This window comes from Halichoerus grypus, chromosome 1 (genome assembly GCF_964656455.1).
Source record: "Halichoerus grypus chromosome 1, mHalGry1.hap1.1, whole genome shotgun sequence".
NCBI classification, from domain to species: domain Eukaryota; kingdom Metazoa; phylum Chordata; class Mammalia; order Carnivora; family Phocidae; genus Halichoerus; species Halichoerus grypus.
Genome location: NC_135712.1, coordinates 36,120,459 through 36,139,580, shown reverse-complemented (window position 1 = coordinate 36,139,580; position 19,122 = coordinate 36,120,459). Strand labels below are relative to the sequence as shown.

Here is a 19,122-nt window from a genome sequence, read left to right as displayed (position 1 = left end):
TGCAGTCCCTAGAGTTGCTAGTATCATTTTGAAGTTCATTTATATAGAGGTACGAAAACAGATGTGTCAGGAACATCTGGATCCTGTGCTAAAATCAACTATGAAATATAGTGCATATGCAGTTCAAAATGCACATAAAATAAAATGGGAAAATATAGTCAACTATTAAGTTACTGAAAAGTCAGCACCATTATTCTCCATCTTGATGCATAATATTAGCAAACATTACATAGAAAATAATTTACATCCCCCAAGTCAGCCAATGTCATTATAACAACAAACAAATAATTTTGGGAAGAATACATGAGCACATTCTAATGGTTACATAGTTTGTTAGTGACAGCTATGTCTATCCTAAAAAATATTTTTTCAAAATACTTGCTTCAAAATAGTATTTCTGACGTATTGCAGAGAGGTTTCTACCAAAACAGGTCATCCACAGCTAATTATATGGCTTTTGTCTTTGTGCATACATTATGATTGGCAAGCTGCCAATGGATATGTATAAATAATGAACAAAGTGATGAATTTAAAAATTCTAAAGCGCTGGACCAGATTGCTGTCTTAACGGCAGAATATTAACTTCCACACCTGGTCCCCATTCAGATAATCCTGAAGTATCTTCATCACATTTATTTACATTGTCTGCTCTCAAATATCAGCACTAGTAATATAAAAGAGGATTATAATTCTTTGAAAAAAATAAAAAAAGATTAATTTGGCTGAAGAGTTATTTACCTTAATAAAGATCTACTTTTTAATTGCTTCTAATATTGTTCAATTTCACTTTTTTTTTATTTTTTATTATTTTTTATTTTTTTAAGATTTTATTTATTTATTTGAGAGAGAGAGAATGAGAGAGAGCACATGAGAGGGGGGAGGGTCAGAGGGAGAAGCAGACTCCCTGCCGAGCAGGGAGCCTGATGCGGGACTCGATCCAGGGACTCCAGGATCATGACCTGAGCCGAAGGCAGTTGCTTAACCAACTGAGCCACCCAGGCGCCCTTCACTTATTTCTTTAAATCATTATTTCTCAGCCCTCACTCAAGCTAACTATGTCTAGTTTATTTGCACTGGCTTATTCTGCCTTTAACTCCCACATTTTTTAAGTTAGAAGGCATGTTGCCTCTTTGGATCATTCCTAAACACAGCTCACTTAGTGGTATGCTCACAGTGAGTTTTCAGATTTCTCCTTTAATAGAGCACTTGGTTATGTCATAACTTCATTGGAGACAGAAACAACTGTACAATATTCCTTTGTAATAACCTTTTATGCACTTTTAAACAATTAATTCACTCTATAAACTTCTTTTTTCTAAGACAAATAATTCTGTCCCAATTAGTTGTGCTTTTAAGAATTCATTTAGAGACAGGTGTAGTTGCATTTTGCCAACATTAATTAATTCTAGGAGTTAGCTCTTTGCCAAAAACAGTTACATTTCTTTTTTTTATTAAAAAAAATAAATATGGAAGAAACTTAATTTTATAGTTTCTTGTATTAGTCAGGAAAACATCTCCCATTATTTAAACTTTCTTGTATTTTTGATCTTTTTTTATGTATATATAATAAAATTTTAGATATATTTGACATTTATAGAATATGTGGTTTAGCTTTTGCTATAAAGTTTCACAGTAGGTTTCAAACTTTTTAAAATTTACTTTCAAATAAACTTCAAAAACTTAGGAAATCATATTCAGTTAAAGGACAACATTGTAGATATGAATCTTACACATCTCTCTTTTTAAATTTTTAACAAGTATAACACACATATGCCATATCTTCCATCACTATAACCTTCTGCATACATAGTAGGAGCTCTGCATCGTGTATAGTACTTCCAAATTAGGGTTAAGCTTGACCTTAAAATCTTTCTTGTAATGTGACTAAAGCAGACTACCCATGAATTGGATTTTGTGTTTCAAACCAGCTGTTATAGATCAGTTTTTTTCAGAATCATTCAGGGAGGTTTGTCATGATACACACTGGGAATGTACATTTTGATGGAAATCCCTAATTAATTCTTTTATTTTTTATTTATTTATTTATTTATTTATTTTGGTGGGAAATTTTAGTTTTTTATTACATGGGTATGTAGATATATACATTTTATGCTGGTTTTATGGATTAATGATCTCCAGAAAAGACAATATCCCTGTCTTCTAAAATTAGAACCACCCATATTTTCTTCATTCACAGTGTATTGTTTGGCTTTAGCATTTGTCATTTAAATTTGGAAAAACATTTGAAAGAAAGTAATCAGTGTTTATTGCTTTCATTAGAACATTGTCAACTTTGAACTTTATATTTGGCTCGTTTTCATCCTTTCCTTAAATTACTTTTCTTTCTTTCTTTTTTTAATTAACATATAATGTATTATTTGTTTCATGGGTACAGGTCTGTGATTCATCAGTCTTAACACAATTTTCAGCGCTCACTATGGTGAGCCACCCCATTCCTCCCACCCCACCTCCACTCCAGCAACTCTCAGTTTAATTTTTAAGAAGTCAGACTGGCACACATTTAAGGTCAACATTTAGAAATATCTGATCTGAAACCTTCAAATCAATGGTCCTCTTTTTTTTTTGGTCCTTATTTGTTTATATATTTATACATTTATTTGCTTTATCATTTGTTTTTATTTGACTAAGTAATTGTATGGACTGAATGGTTGTTTACCCACAAAGTTCATACGTTGAATCCCTGAATCCCGGTGTGGCTGCATTTGGAGTGGGGATTCTAAGGAAGTAATTAAGGAGGGGCCTTGATCTGATAGGAATAGTATTCCCATAAGAAGCTTACCTGAAATCCAGCTCTCCATCTCTGTCAGCATGCTGGCACCTAAGGAAAGGCCATGTGAAGACATAATAAGATAGCCATCGGCAAGCCAGGAAGAGATCCCTCACCAGAAACCAATCATGCTGGCACCTTAATCTTGGACTTCCAGCCTCCAGAACTGTGAGAAAACAATTTCCTGTTGCTTACGCCACCTGTCTATGGCATTTTGTTATGGCAGCCTGAGCATACTAATACAAGTAGCAAATTCGATGGTAATTTCTATCGTTCTTTGTTTTTTAAGTCATCCGATTTATAGTGAAGCATCTCCTTATTTCCAAAAGGAATACTCCCCTTTTCCTTCATTTAGTAGTCTAGAGGAGTGAAACATAAACAAAATAAAACACAGTGAAAAAAATGGGGGCTTAGGGAGAATTTGAGAAAAAAAAATCCTCTGGAATGGGGAAGTCAGTGAATCAGAGAAAAAGTCTGTACCTGTGCACAAATCAGAGCTGCAAGAAAATCCAAAAAGTCAAACACATCTGGTAACTGAAGAACAATGGGGAAGAGGGATCTCTGAGCCAGGTCTGTGGAAATGGAAATTTCCAGTTCTTGGGAAGCTTCTTTATTATTATTCTTATTCTTATTCTTATTATTATTATTATTTTAAGATTTTATTTATTTATTTGACAGAGAGAGACACACAGCGAGAGAGGAAACACAAGCATGGGGAGTGGGAGAGGGAGAAGCTGGCTTCCCGCTGAGCAGAGAGCCCGATGCGGGGCTCGATCCCAGGACCCTGGGATCATGACCCGAGCCGAAGGCAGACGCTCAACGACTGAGCCACCCAGGTGCCCCTATTATTATTTTTTTAACCCTCCAAATTTCATGTAAATTTTACTCTTAGCCATTTATAATCTAAAACCCTGGGAAGGGAATTCACAGAAGCAATACTCTTAGCCTTAGCCAAATGCACATAACAAACCAGAACAGGAACAAAGAAAGAAAACTGCAATTCAGCATTCTCTCCAGGTAAGGGTTAATTTTCTTCTCTCATTCTTCAGAGTAAAATAGAGTGTAATAATAAAACACTGACTTGGAAGTCCAAAAAATGGAAGATAATGCTATTTATCCTTCAAATAGCTGTATACCACAATGCCAGTCTTTCAACGTTTTCAGATTAAACATTTCCTTATACACAAAATGAGCTTATCAGATTAATGATGGCTGAGGTCCTTTCCTGGCCAAAAACTCTATTCTTCTCTTTGTTATTGTTCTTTGTCTCTTTGTTGGTCATAGCAAAGAAAATCTAAAAATATGGTTAGCGGTTGGAGTCTTTAATATATTAAGGAGGGCTGAGTCAATCAAATGCAACATGTACTGTTTATCCTTGCCCCTTGTATATTACATGCTCTACAAAGCTGTACATTTTCCTGCTTTATCCCAGAGATTTGCTTTACTAACTCATTCAGGCTTGTGCTCCTTCCTCTGCAATATGGAGATCATTTCTGATTATGATATTTCATCAATATGCACCCAATTTAGAAGCCACATTTGTAAAAGATATTACAGGCTATCTGAATTTAGAAAGTAATATTTTAATTATAAAGATTGCTCCATTAGAATAAAATGAAGAATAGTATACTTTCCCTTAAAGTGTCACATTATGTTAAATTGAAGAATGCTTTCTTATTATTTTTTTATTAAAAGATTATTGTTATGAGGGAGAAAAGACGAATCTTTCTTACAAATGAATCCCAGATAATTTATGAAGATACTCTCCTTTTAATAAGGTATAACTGCTCTTCCCACTCTTGAGTGTAGGTTCTGTTTAGTGACTTGCTTTGAAAGAGTAGATTATAAAAAGGGGGCAGGGGTAACTTTACTGTGGAGAAACCTGGTAAACACTGCTTCAGGCAGCTAATTGTTAACATCATTAATGATTAAGTCCTGTTGATAACATGTACTTCAGGTAATGTGATGACATGGTACTTTACTTCTGTGGAATTTCTTACAAATCATATAACCTTAGGTTAACCACAGAAAAAAAATACCAGATAAACCCTATTAGAGTGACATTGTACAAAATACCTTACCAGTATTCCTTAAAAACAGCTAAGGCCATCAAAAACAAGTAAATCATGAGAAACATCCCAGGCAAAAGAAGTCCAAGAAGACATAGCAATTAACTATGTCTGTCTGGATGGGGTCCTGGAACAGAAAAAGAACATTAGTGAAATCTGAATAAATTGTCGTTCAGCTAATAATATTGTATCAGATTTGGCTCCTGAGTTGTGACGAATGTATCATGAAGATATAAAATGCTAAAAATAAAAATGATAAGGAGCATATGGGAATTCTATACTATCTGCAACTTTTCTACAGATCTAAAACTAATCTAAAATAAAGTTTATGAAAATCATAGCTAATTAGATAAGATTTGTAAGCATTTTCTTCATTCATTCACTCAAGAAATATTAAATGCTCACATTTACACATTTAGATGCGATTTTTCTCTTAAAAAATCCTCATTTCTTGTTAATATTGGTCCTGTATTCCTTATAGTAACAGTTAATTGTTTTTACCTTTAGACACGGAATGGACCATCCAGTTTACCAGTTTCCATCCAACCCATCTATCCCCTTTATTTTGTCTTTCTAGCCCTTGTGAGCGTTTACATTCGTAACCCACTATCTGGTCAGAGAGACAGAATATTAAATCATAGCTGGAATATAATCATAAAAATTGTAAGAGTTACATGTCAGATGAAGAAAGAAGTAACTAATCTCTTCAAATTCTAATTTGTGCATTGTGTTGAATTATATTTCACAGATATATCGTGCTCATATATGAAGAGGAGTGTGGCAGGAAGAAATGCAGCAATAGGGCAGGATGGGCCAAGATGCAAGTATAAAAACTTTGCCCTCATCTTAGGAAACCAGCAGAAGCACCTGATAATGTCTTAAAAACACAGTTCCCCTAGGGCAGTATTTCTTAAAGTGAAGTCCCATTGCTAGTAATATTAGTATCACTGGGAATTTTTGAAAAATACAGATTCTTGCGTCCCACCCCAGGTCGAGTGACTCATAAACTCTGGAGATGAAACTCAGAAATCTGTTTTCTCTTTAGGTAATTCTGATTTTAGGCTAAAGTTTGGGAACTGCATCCCAGATGATTTGAGCTAATTATCCTGGGCAGTGTTCTTTTTTATCTAGCATTTATTTAGAATGAATTCGATAAAGAGTGTGGGAAATACTGCCTATCTAAAGATGCAAATGCTGTAGAAAGATGTGTACCCATTATCCTACAGGTTAACTGATAGAATGAAATACGTTTACCTTTGATATAGAACAGTGGGAGATTAATAATCAAAGAAAAAGAGATTATATCTACATACAGTGTTGATAAGTTGATGTTCATTCTAGATTACTGTTATCAACAGCTACTTCCATAACTTTTTTTAAAACTACCTTATGAGCCCTTATATAGTAAATAGAAGTATCTGTCCATTTCTTATGTCACCTAAAGAGTGAACAGAAAAAGAATATATTCGGGCAAATTTAAATAGAAGGTTTGGAAAACATGTATTGAAATTATGTCCTGGAATTAAAATATACCTTTTAAATTTACAGATATATCACTGCCATATTTATGACAGGATAACTGATATAGTTTCAGCCAATAAAAATGGTCATGAATTCTGACCAATGAGCATTATATAAAATTAATTCCTCCTAATGAGTACAATATCAATAATTGAAAATTTCATTAAGAAATTATGATAGAATACAACTTAAAATTATTTTAAATTTAAATTTAATTATAGTTGTAATTTTAAAAATGGAAAATTCAGGGGTGCCTGGGTGGCTCAGTCAGTTAAGTGTCTGCCTTTGGCTCAGGTCATGATCTCAGGGTCTAGGGATTGAGTCCTGAGTCAGGCTCCCTGCTCAGCAGGAAGTCTGCTTCTCCCTCTGCCTCTGCCCCTCCCCTCTGCTCGTGTTCTCTCTCTCAAATAAATAAATAAATAAATAAATTAATTAATTAAAAGAATGGAAAATTCAGAATCATTTGTGTTCTTAAGAAATTCCATAATATAAACTTTCATGGATAAAAAATATTAATTTAAATTAGGTTATCTTGATGAGTGTTAGGTTTTTCTAAAATAATTTAACATATCGGTGGTTGTGATTTATTATTTTTCTATTTTGAGATGAAAATAGATCTTTACGATATTAGCGTGAGCAATTGTAATTGGATGCTGCTGATGAGGACTCTGACAGCTTGAGAAGCAATAGTTGCAGTGGGCTTTCCAATGCTGTGTTCTTCCTGGCATTTGAAGGGAGAATTAAACCACTTTAAATTAGATTGTACACAAGACACAAGCCAAGATGCTTTGGGCAAAGCTGTGAGAAGTCAGGCAAGAGGAGACAAGTTTCTGCTAATGAGAACATGAGTGTAGTGTAATTCATTAATAAAAATTATATGACAGGGCGCCTGAGTGGCTCAGTCGTTAAGCGTATGCCTTCGGCTCAGGTCTTGATCCCAGGGTCCTGGGATCGAGTCCCACATGGGGCTCCCTGCTCAGCAGGAAGCCTGCTTCTCCCTCTCCCACTCCCCCTGCTTGTGTTCCCTCTCTCGCTGTGTCTCTCTCTCTCTGTCAAATAAATAAAATCTTAAAAAAAAAAAAAAATTATATGACAGAATGTGGCAATATTTTTTACTTAAAGCTAAATGTATGAATTTTTATGGTTTTATTCAACTGTACAAATGCTGTTTGCTCAACATCTTATTGATGGCACCAGGTGGATTTTTCCTATCTTGTTTTTATAATACTTTACACCCCTTAATTTAGCATCAAAATATAATTAAGTTACTAGCGTTCTTGTATTTATTCAAAGCTTTTTGTGTTTAAATCTGGGTATATTTATCTTTCAATCAGAATATACTTTTCAAAAGTAATCTGAAAAGTATTCTGTCCATGGGTGCTTATTTGGGGAATGATAATCATTTCTGTTTTCAAAATGAGAGCAGCAAAATGGTTTAAGTGACCATTTAATCATTTATGGGAGACAAAGAGTATCAGACAGTATGAAACAAGATTACCAATCACTTCCTATCCCATCTCCTTAGTCTCTTCTTTGACTCTCAGTTTTTAAAGTTTTCTATCTTTGAATTTTTCTCTATTAATCTCAGTCCAATCCTAAATTTGTTTTCATCCTCCCAGTATTGATAAACAGTTACACTTTTTTTTTTTAGATGCCCTAAAGATTGTCCTGTTACAATGTTTAACAGCAATGGAGCTTTTTTGCATTCCTCTCTGCCTTTGAGTCATTGTGAAGGTCAAAATCTTTCTGGCTGTGGCACATGTACTCTTAATAAGGCTGTCTTTCTTTTACTTCTTCACCCTCAGGCACAGTGCATAATTCTTCATGAGTATCTTCTGTCACAAAGAAATACCAGGACTCAAAAGTACTTGAAATGAGGGGTTTGTGGCTTAGTGGATAAAACCCCTGACCCTTTTACCTCAGAGAACATGGCTTAAATTCAAACTTTCAATGTAAGTGAAATGAGATTTGTGGAGTTACTGATATTACCTGTGCAGAGTGTTCTAGAGTAAGACACAAGATATCTGTAACAAAAAAAAATCTCAAGACTAAATTTACTTGCAACACTACTCATCTCCAGAGGAAACAGCTTTGGAATTTGAAATTAGGATTGCTAGGTAATCCTGAGTTATTTATTACCCACTCTGCTTTTCAAAGGGAGCCTCTGTCTCTGAGCCCTTGTTAATTTCTTCAGCCTCCCTGGAAAATATGAAATCCTTAATTAAAACCAAGACCTCCATCTATTTTATTTTATTTTTTATTGTTATGTTAATCACCATACAGTACATCATTAGTTTTTGATGGAGTGTTCCATGATTCACTGTTTGTGTATAACACCCAGTGCTCCATGCAGAACATGCCCTCTTTAATACCCATCACCAGGCTAACCCATCCTCCCAACCCCCTCCCCTCTAGAACCCTCAGTTTGTTTCTCAGAGTCCATAGTCTCTCATGGTTTGTCTCCCCCTCCGATTTCCCCCCCTTCATTTTTCCCTTCCTACTATCTTCACCTTTTTTTTTTTTTTAACGTATAATGTATTCTTTGTTTCAGAGGTACAGGTCTGTGATTCATCAGTCTTGCACAATTCACAGCACTCACCATAGCACATACCCTCCCCAATGTCCATCACCCAGCCACCCCATCCCTCCCACCCCCCACCACTCCAGCAACCCTCAGTCTACGGCCATACCACCCTGAACGCGCCCCATCGCATCTGATCTCGGAAGCTAAGCAGGGTTGGGCCTGGTTAGTACTTGGATGGGAGACCTCCATCTATTTTAAAAAGGAAACCACCATTTCAATAACCACGTTTGTCAAATGAGGCATTCTTAGAATCCTCTCCTTTACCCAAGGTCAGGAGAAGGGGTGTATTCCTCATAGAAACTGGACATCTGCCAACAAGTAATGTAAAAGTTTTCCGGGGAGGGAAGAGCCTGTAAGTGATTTCTTTGGTGGTGCCTGGGTTTTCTCAACTTCATCGTAGGCCCTGTATATGTTCTGATAGAGATGAAAAATAATGATATTAGAATACAATGCATAGTGCAAACTCTTCAACACTGTGTGAGAGAATCTGCGTGTTAGCATTTGCAGATCGTGAACACAATAAAGCAAAGGTGACATTTGCATATGCAATATGTAGTGGAGCCTCGAAAGTAGGTCAGACCTCTATTTACAGGAGAATGATACAAAGAAGCCTGAGTGATGTTGAAAGGTAGGTTAATGTGGTGATGTCATGTGCTTTATTCAGAAACAAGTATTAAACACGTTTTTTTTTCTTTGTGACTACATTAATGCTATTATAGTGTGAAAATGAATAAAGGAAGCCTAATTCAAAATGGAGTCGGGAAGCTAGAAAAGGAAGGGTCTCACTCACACACCACTCATTGAAGCTGACTTTACATACACCAGCAGGAAGAAGCTTATTTTACATAGACTAGTAAGAAAAAGAAAGATTTTCTCTCTGCCTAGCAACAAACCAGCCACTAAGAAACCCATCACAACTCAGTTAGGGAGAGGCCTCCATAAGCCCAAACTCTTGCTCTCCTCCGGTGAATTTTTGTTCAAAACAACCCCTCCCAAGTTTCTCCTTTCTTCTATAAAAAGGATGTTCTCCTTTGTTCTTCAGACTTGCCTATGGTTTGCCATAGTTCATGTGTCTTCAACTGCCATTCTCCTGTTATTCCTGAATAAACTTATTTTTTTCTGGTTAAATAACTGGCTATTTATTTTTAAGGTTGATAATAGTAACATTATATATTGGCTACAAATGAAGTAAATAATTACTGAATAACTGGTATAAAATTTTATGTGACATATAACTGTGGAAATCTAGAAAATATTTAGTTAAAAACTGGGGATTCAGTAAAGAGAGTCAATGATGAAAATGAAAAACATTTTTAATGGAAAATGTTGCAAACAAGTATTGTTTTCATAGGTTAAAAATTTGTGTTGAAGGATGTTAAACTGATAGCATAAAGCTGACCTTGGTGGGAGATTTTACACCATGGGAATTGGCAGAAACTTCAAATCAGCTCCTCCACTTTCTTGGAGAGTTGGAGAGTTGACTGTCAAACATTTACCAGCACGCCACTATTTTGACTCCAACATGTGTGTCAAATATTTACCTTTCTGTCATTTTCAGGGAACTACAAACTATTTAAAATGAATATACTTTTCAAAGGCTGACATATTTATTAATTGACTATTCTCTATGTGTTAGGAGTTAGTTAGACAGTTAGGTAGTTAGGGCCAGGGGCCCCAACAAGAAAATATGGATTCAGGACAGCACTAAGACAAAACAACACTAACATCCTGTTTTGCAGCTTAGACAGGACCACACTAGCATTCTGCTTTGCAGTCTTTGCAGAAATGACTTCTGCAAAATGTCATAAAATAAGGCAATTAACCACAAAGCATTGGTCAATATATCACAGGCAAGGGGCAGTTAAGACATAAGCCCCCAGAAGTCAGCAAAAAAGACCATCCACACCTTGACATTAACCTAGACAGATACATGACCAAAGCCCTGATGGCATGACTCAGCACACCCTGATTGCTTAAGATAGTTCCACAAAAGAGCTCATAAAAACCCTTAAACTTAGAAACTCCAAGGGCAACCCTCTGAGTCCCCCCCTCCCTTTCAGGAGCTTTATACTATTGCTCAATAAACTTTGCTTTGCTGCTCACCACTCTTCGTCTGGTCTACCTCTTCATTCTTTGAAGCAGCATGACCAAGAACTGTGGGCGCTAAAGGCAGAGAATTCCTGCAACATATGGACTCTGAATAAGGTGGGGAGTGCAGATGTAGGATATAAATGTATCTGTGTGTGTGAGTGTGTGTGTGTGTGTGTGTGTGTGTTACTGATGTGAGAGTCTGCACTGTGTGAATGGAGGTCTCAGTCTTTGGATTCCCAATGAGAAGATTTATTTTTTTAAAGATTTTATTTATTTATTTGACAGAAAGAGACACAGCAAGAGAGAGAACACAAGCAGGGGGAGTGGGAAAGGGAGAAGCAGGCTTCCCACCAAACAGGGAGCCCGATGCGGGGCTTGATCCCAGGACCCTGGGATTATGACCTGAGCCGAAGGCAAACACTTAATGACTGAGCCACCCGGGTGCCCCAAGAAGATTTATGTGGGGATCCACAATTGAATAAAGACAGCAAGAAGGAAAGTAGCAAGCACAAAGCAGTTTATTAAAGTGAAAGCACACTCTCAAGGTGGGAGAGCAAGCAGGTTCCAGGAGGTGGAATTGGCCCTAGGTTGTTTTGGGATTGGATATTTGTTGTCTCTCTGGGCTGGGAGGAGCTGTGATGTACAGTGAGGTGGTCTTTAAGGGAGGCTGCTTCCAATCATTTGGGGGACTCTTCCCACAGGTTGGAAGGCGTTTTTGACCCTACAAGGTTTGTACCCAAACCAGCCTTCCTCTGTGGGTGGGGGTACCCACGATGCAAATGCATTATAATGAGTCTAGGGGTTACCCTGGGGCAGAGGTGGAAGAGAGAGTGCATGCTCCTCACCTGTGGCTCTTGACCTGTCAGCCCTGAGGTCTTGGAAGCCACAAGGTCAAGATGTTGTACCCTCAGGGCTTTTAATGTATAGCTTATTTATCACTGTCCTTGCCTACAGTTCATGTCTCTGTCATCTTCCTCCAAGGACTTGGGACTCTGCCTCAGGGTGTTCCTTCCACTGCTCCTATCTGGCTTCTAACTAACTAGATAGATGGATAGATGATAGATAGATAGTAGATGATGATAGATGATAGATAGATAGATAGATAGATAATTATAAAGAATTGGCTCACATGATTCTGGAGGGACAAGTCCCAGGATCTACACTCAAAAAGCTAGAGACACAGAAGATGCCTGTGTTGTAATTTCAGAGCAAGTCGCAAGGTCTGAGAACCAGGAGAGCTCACGATGTTCCAGTCTGAGGGCAAGAGAAAGGCAATGTCCATGCTCCAACACTTAGCAGAAAGAATTCCTTTCTTACTCATCCTTCTGGTTCCATTCAGGTCTTCAGTTGGATGGGTGAGCCCCGCCCACATTCAGGAGGGCGGTGGGCTTTATCTGTTACCATTTCAAATGTTAATCTCATCTAGAAACACCCTCACAAACACATCCAGAATAATCTGTGACTAAATGTCTAAGCACTGAATGGCTTTAGTCAACACATAAAATTAACCATTGCAAGGATTTATAAATTTTGATTTGGTAATTATGAACTAATTTTCCCTGTTGAAATGATAAATGGTTTTCCTTCGGTTCAAATTACTTTTTCTCAGAGATCTATGTATTCTTTCCCCACACTTCAGTTTAAATCCAAGGTCAACTAAAATACTACATTAAAAAAATTACTTGGCAAATATTAATGCAGATATTTTTTCTCCTTATGTGGATATTAATTAGTATCTTAACTTCTTTAAAAATTCATTGAAAAAAAAAAACAACAAAACCAAAACATGTATTTCAAATAGAGAAAAACGTGAGATTAAAAAACAGTTCCATAAATTTAGCAATGTATTGTATTATAACTAACCCCTTTTCTGGCATCCTATTGACTATATAATTGCTTTAAAATGACTTAATGTATTATAATTTTTGAGTTTTTGATTATGTGTAAGTCATTGTATTGGTTTGGACTATCGGCTACCTCACCACAGCAAATTTTTGGTTCACTCTGTTGCTGTAGATCTTCTTCGTGAATTTTTCACATGGAATAACAACTGTTTCCTCTCTTAAAGCCATAGCTTGTGAGTGAGCTTTGTGTCATACTTTCTCATTTATGTCTTGCATCAAGTAGATCACTGGCAACTAGAAAGCTCTTAACTGACATTTGGGGAAAAAGCAAAAAGAATGAGTATTGACATCTAAAAAATGATGTTTTGGGGTTAATTCAGTAGTTACCAAATTCTTTTTAAGATAACATGGATGCTTTATAAATTAATCTGTAGCATATCACTGCAGAAATTAAATAATTGAGGTCTATAACATATGTATGGGGAAAAAATCAGCTAAACCGTAACATTTCCTTAGTTTTTTGTTTGCTTTCTTTGTTTATTATGACACTGTGTTAAAGTTTATGTAACCTGTGAGATAGTCACAGTTTTCTGCTAAAAATGTACTTCTCGTTTATACATAGTATTAATTATATATCCTAAGTTCAAAGTATTCTAAAATATTGCATAATTATCAGAGCATACTCTGGCTTTATAGTATTCTCCATATGCTTAAGGATGTCTGGAGTTCCCTACACAAAACCATCCCACACCATAACTTTATAACAACATTCTAGCATGTATTTAGTCACTGATGAATCTAACTCTTAATATTTTTCTAATGAATGCTTTCCAATTCTGCATACTGATGCTTTTTAGGTGAGCTGTCTTGTGCTCCTTCTCTTTCTCTATCTCTCTTTGTTTGATGTTTTCTCATATGAGTAGGCTGAATCCCAAATCTTGATTCTTCCCTGAACATTTTCTTGCAGATTCCCATGTTCTCTGGATGAGTGTCAAGATGCACTACCCAGGTCCTTCTTTCAGGATGAAGGTACTCTTCTCTGCTGCTGAAAGTGTGCTTGCTGCTAATGGCTGTCCAGAACTATGAAGAATCTGAGATTTTACTCTACTTGCAAACTACCAACTTGGCCTGCCACAATGTGATGGATGCTAGTAGAAGACATAAGGCTCCTGATTCAGTACAATCACAGTAATCAGTATATCAGCACCATTTCCCAAAAAGTAACATAAAGAGTAAAAGATGATGTGTATACATGTGTTGGGTTACAGCACATAAGAGTGACCTTTCACTAAGGGAATCTGAATCTTTTATAATAGGTGGTAGCACGCTTGTGCTTGGCTCTAGCCGGAGGCATTGTCTCATTACACTGAATAGTAAGCATCCCTGCTTTTCATTCTGGAGGGAGATAATAGCTCTATCTTCCAAACATGCTCATTATAGAAACATCCTTGAAAAGATAATCATGAACAAAGGGGAGTTAGTGACTCACAAAAATATGTAGAATTATTAAAAACCAACAGAATGTTGAATTGCACATGGATGAAAATAACTGTCTCAGGATGCCTGGGTGGCTCAGTCAGTTAAGCATCTGCCTTCAGCTCAGGTCATGATCTCAGGGTCCTGGGATCGAGTCCTGCATCGGGCTCCCCACTCAGCGGGGAGCCTGCTTCTCCCTCTGCCTGCTGTTCCCCCTGCTTGTGCTCTCGCTCTCGCTTTCTGACAAATAAATAAGTAACATCTTGGAAAAAAAAAAAAAGAGCTTCCTCACCCAATTTTAGACTCCTCACTGGAGGTAGTGAATCCAATGTGTGATTAATGTGGGAATTCAAAAATACACCTCTGACTCTCTAGTCCCAATTAGAAAAACTCTGCAGTGATTCCTGTAGGATTTCCTGAAGCCTCAGTTGTTGTTCTAACTAGTTAAACTTTCCCCTCCTCCTAATCCTAATTCCATCAATCCCTTATAACTTTTCCCAGACAGCACTGTCACCGTTAACTGCTTGCATATAAATCTCCATTTCAAAATGTGTTTCCTACCTAGGACAGTTTGCTTTGCTGCCCTTGAATTATCTCTATCCTACACACGCTCAGGCACAGCTCTTGGAATCTCAGCTGGGAGAGTGGTAAGCATTCAGCTTCCATAGAACTGATGTTTGAATTTGAATTATCTCAGAAAAGAGCTTTGTTTTAAGATCAATTTTAAGTGTGAAAGATACAGAGATATCCCATATACCCTGTACCCACATGTCATAGGCTTTCTAATTATCAGCAATTAATGAACCTGTATCGACACCTCTTTATCACCAAGTCAATAGATTAAATTAGGTTTCGCTCCTGGTGTTGTACATTCAGTGGGTTTGGGCAAATTTATAATGTACCCATCTTAATTGTATCATATAGAGAATTTTCATTGCTTTAAACTCCTCTGTGTTCCATCAGTTCATCTCTCCCTACCCCACCCCTGACAACCAGATATTTTCAGTGTCTCCATAACTTTGCCTTTTCCAGAATGACACATGGTTGGAATCATGTGATTTTCTCGGATTGGCTTACTTTGCTTAGTAATATGCATTTAAGGGTCCACCATGCCTTTTCATAGCTTGAACTTATTTCTTTATGGCACTGAATAAGATTCCATCATTTAGATGTACTAAAGTTTATTTATCCATTTACCTACTGAAGGACATCTTGGTTGCTTCCAAGTCCTGACATTTATAAATAAAGTTGCTATTAACATCCATATGCAGCTTTCTGTGTGGACACAGGTTTTCCATCCACTCTTTGGGGTAAATACCAAGGAGCATGATTGCTGGATTATATAGAAAGAGTATATTTAGTTTTGTAAGAAACCACCACTTTCAAAGTGGCTGTGCCATTTTGTATTCCCACTAGCAATGAATATGAGATTTCCTGTTACTCCAAGTTCTCACCAGCATTTGGTATTGTCAGTGCTTTTGGCCATTCTAATAAGTGTGTAGTGGTGTCTCATAGCTTTAATTTGCATTTTCCTAATGACACATGATGTGGAGCATCTCCTCTTATGCTTATTTGCCATTTGTAAATCTCCTCTGGTGAGGTATTTGTTAAGGTCTTTGGCCATTTTTAATCAAGTTATTTGTTTTCCTATTGTTGAGTTTTAAGAGTTCTTTTGTATTACAGGTAATAGTTTTTATCAAGTAAGTCTCTTGCACGTACTTCCTTCCAGGCAGTGGGTTGTATTTTTTATCTTCACAATATCTCTCACAGAGCAGTTCAGCTTATCAATTCTTTTTTTCATGGATCATGATCATGCCTTTGATGTCATATGTAAAAAGTACCTGCAAAATCCAAGGTTATGTAGATTTTCTCTTATGTTATTTTCTAGGAGTTTTATAGTCTTGTGTTTTACATTTATGTCTATGATTCATTTTGAGTTAATTTTTGTGAAGGAGGTAAGGTTAATAACTAGATTCATTTTTTTATGCATGCATATGGATGTTTAATTCTTCTAACACCATTTATTGGAAAAAAAAAAACATTTTTGCTTCATTGTTTTGCCTTTGCTCCTTTGTCAAAGATCAGTTGATTCATGTGAGTCTATTTCTGGGCTCTTGAGTCTGTTCCATGACCTAATTGTCTATTCTTTCACCATTCCACACTATCTTGATTAGCTTTCTATGTCTTGAATTTGGGTAGTGTCAGTCCAACTTTGTTCTTCAATATTGTGTTAGCTATTCTGGGTCTTTTGCTGCTCCACATAAATTTAGGAATGAGTTTATCAAAATCTACAAAATAACTTCCTGGGACTTTGATTAGAATTGCATTGAATCTGCAGGTCAATTTGGGAAGAACTGATATCCTTTTTTTTTTTTAAATATTTATTTGAGAGAGAGAGAGCATAGAGGGAGAGGGAGAAGCAGACTTGCTGCTGAGTGGAGAGCCTGATGTGGGGCTTGATCTCAGGGCCCTGGGATCATTACCTGAGTTGAAGGCAGATGCTTAACCGACACAGCCACCCAGGCACCCTGAGAACTGATACCTTAATACTATTGAGTCTACCTACCCATGAACATGAAATATTTTTGATTTCTTTAACCAGATCTTGTAGTTTTTCTCACATAGATCTCATAAATGCTTTGTTCAGTATACCCCTACATATTTTATTTTAGGATGTGTTAATGTAAATCATATTATGTTTTAATTTCAAATTCTACTTGTTCATTGTGGTAGATAGGAAAATGAATGACTTTTATATTTATCTTGTATCTATAACATTGCTCTAAGTTTTTGTAAGTTCCAGGAGTTTTTTGTTGATCCTTTTTGAGTCTATACATAGTCATTTGTGTCACTTGCAAATAAAAACTTATTTCTTCCTTCCCAATCATCATACCTTGTATTTTATTTTCTTGCCTTATTGAATTAGGTAGGACTTCTCGTATGATATTGAATAGGACTGGTAAAAGTGAACATCCTTGCTGTGTTCCTGTTGTTAGTAAGAAAGTTCATAGTGTCTCATCATAAAAGATGATGTTAGCTGTCAGTTTTTGTAGATATTCCCAGCTGAGAAAGTTCCCTAATATGCCTTGTTTACTGAGAGTCTTTATCATAAATGGTTGTTGGAATTTGTCAAATGCTTTTTTGCCTTCCATTTATATGATCATGTGATTCTTCTTCTAGAGCCCATTAATGTGACGGATTATATTAATTGATTTTGGAATAGTAAACCAGCCTTGCATACATGGGATAAATCCCACCTGGTCATGATGTATAATTCTTTTTATACATTGTTGGATTCAATTTGCTAATATTTTTTGAGGACTTTCCTATGTTTATGAGAGATATAATTGGTCTGTAGTTTTCTTTTCCCAAAATGTCTTTGGTTTTGATATTAGAGTGTTGCTGGCCTTACAGACAGTTAGGAATTGTTCCCTCTGCTTGTATTCTCTGGAAGTGATTGTGTTTTTATCTGTGAATTTTTTCCTCAATAAATCAGCAGATTTCATACAATTATATTTCATCTGTTGGAGAATTACTTTGTCTTTTGCCCTTTCTATTTTAAATTGTTTTTAGAAGTGACTATTGCCATGGTGACAGTGATATTTGGCAATATCAGCCAAAACATATTTTAAGTAGAAATGTGTCCAGCACTACCTGTTAAGTCATTAAAAATAGTCTCACTAGTTACTTGTTCAGACTCCTTAGGTTTTCCTCTGATAATGAAACACAAGGTATGATTTCATTGAAATATGGTAGTTCCAATATTCTCTTTACCTGATAAATATGACATGCTATAAATTTGTAGAGAGTTGGAAAAGTTCTGAACTTTATTTCATTATTTTTTCCTTCTAGCTACTTTAATGAGGTAAGATCTTCACTTTTTATATGCACATCATATATTTTCTATCAGTTAAAATCAACTTAAAGCTATATATCGTGTTTTACCTTTGTACGCTTAACAAAAATTCTGTAGCAGTTTACAACTAAATGGTCTTGAGTTAAACATTTTTAGCACTTAATTATTAAATTTGTATACACACGTATATACATATCTTTAAAATTTAATTAAAAATTCACTTCAGAATAATACCTTGTAATGTAAATTATTCAAAAATGTAAGGTAAATTCAAAAAAGTTAATCATCTATGCATTAGAGTGATCACATAATTATAATTAGGTGTGATTTTCCTAGAAAATGTTTTGGATTTTAAAATAACCAATATTTAAAAAAAAAAACTTTTAAAAATTTTTCCTCAGAGTAATACAATATCTATTATACTTCTTTCCCTAAAAATAAAGATGTACTTATATTACAGGATCTCATGATTCATAATTCTTATTCACAAGGAAAAAATATCTTCTTAACTAGGAAGAATAAATATTTATTTGTAAGGGAAGGAGAAGTGGTTGTAGTTTTTTAATAACTTTGCAAATGCCTTTTCATCCACATGGTCAGGTGTTTTTATCTTTTGTTCTACTAAAATGATGTGTTCAGTTAACAAATATTCACATATTTGTTAAACACATCTGATGTATATGGATAGTTTTCCTCATGTTTAACTAGCCTGGTATTCCTAATATAAATCTCATTTCATCAAGATATATTTTACTTTTGATATGTTGGTATAATTCATTTACTAATTATATTAATCAATAATGATGGTCAATAAATATTTCTGGCTTTCTTTCTTCTGGGAATATTGTACAAATGTACTTTCCTAAACTTCTTGAAGATAGGTGTCTTAATAG

The 19,122-nt window shown here is 35.8% G+C and overlaps 1 long non-coding RNA gene across 1 annotated transcript in view; it reads left to right on the top strand.

Annotated features, from left to right (window-relative positions):
- The window catches only part of LOC118545667 (uncharacterized), a 495,275-nt gene extending 477,488 nt beyond the window's left edge, over nucleotides 1–17,787 (top strand). Inside the window, exon 3 of the long non-coding RNA XR_013443114.1 lies at nucleotides 13,865–17,787. This is a non-coding gene — a long non-coding RNA (uncharacterized LOC118545667). The remainder of the gene's footprint in view (nucleotides 1–13,864) is intronic.
- The last annotated feature ends 1,335 nt before the right edge of the window (nucleotides 17,788–19,122 follow it).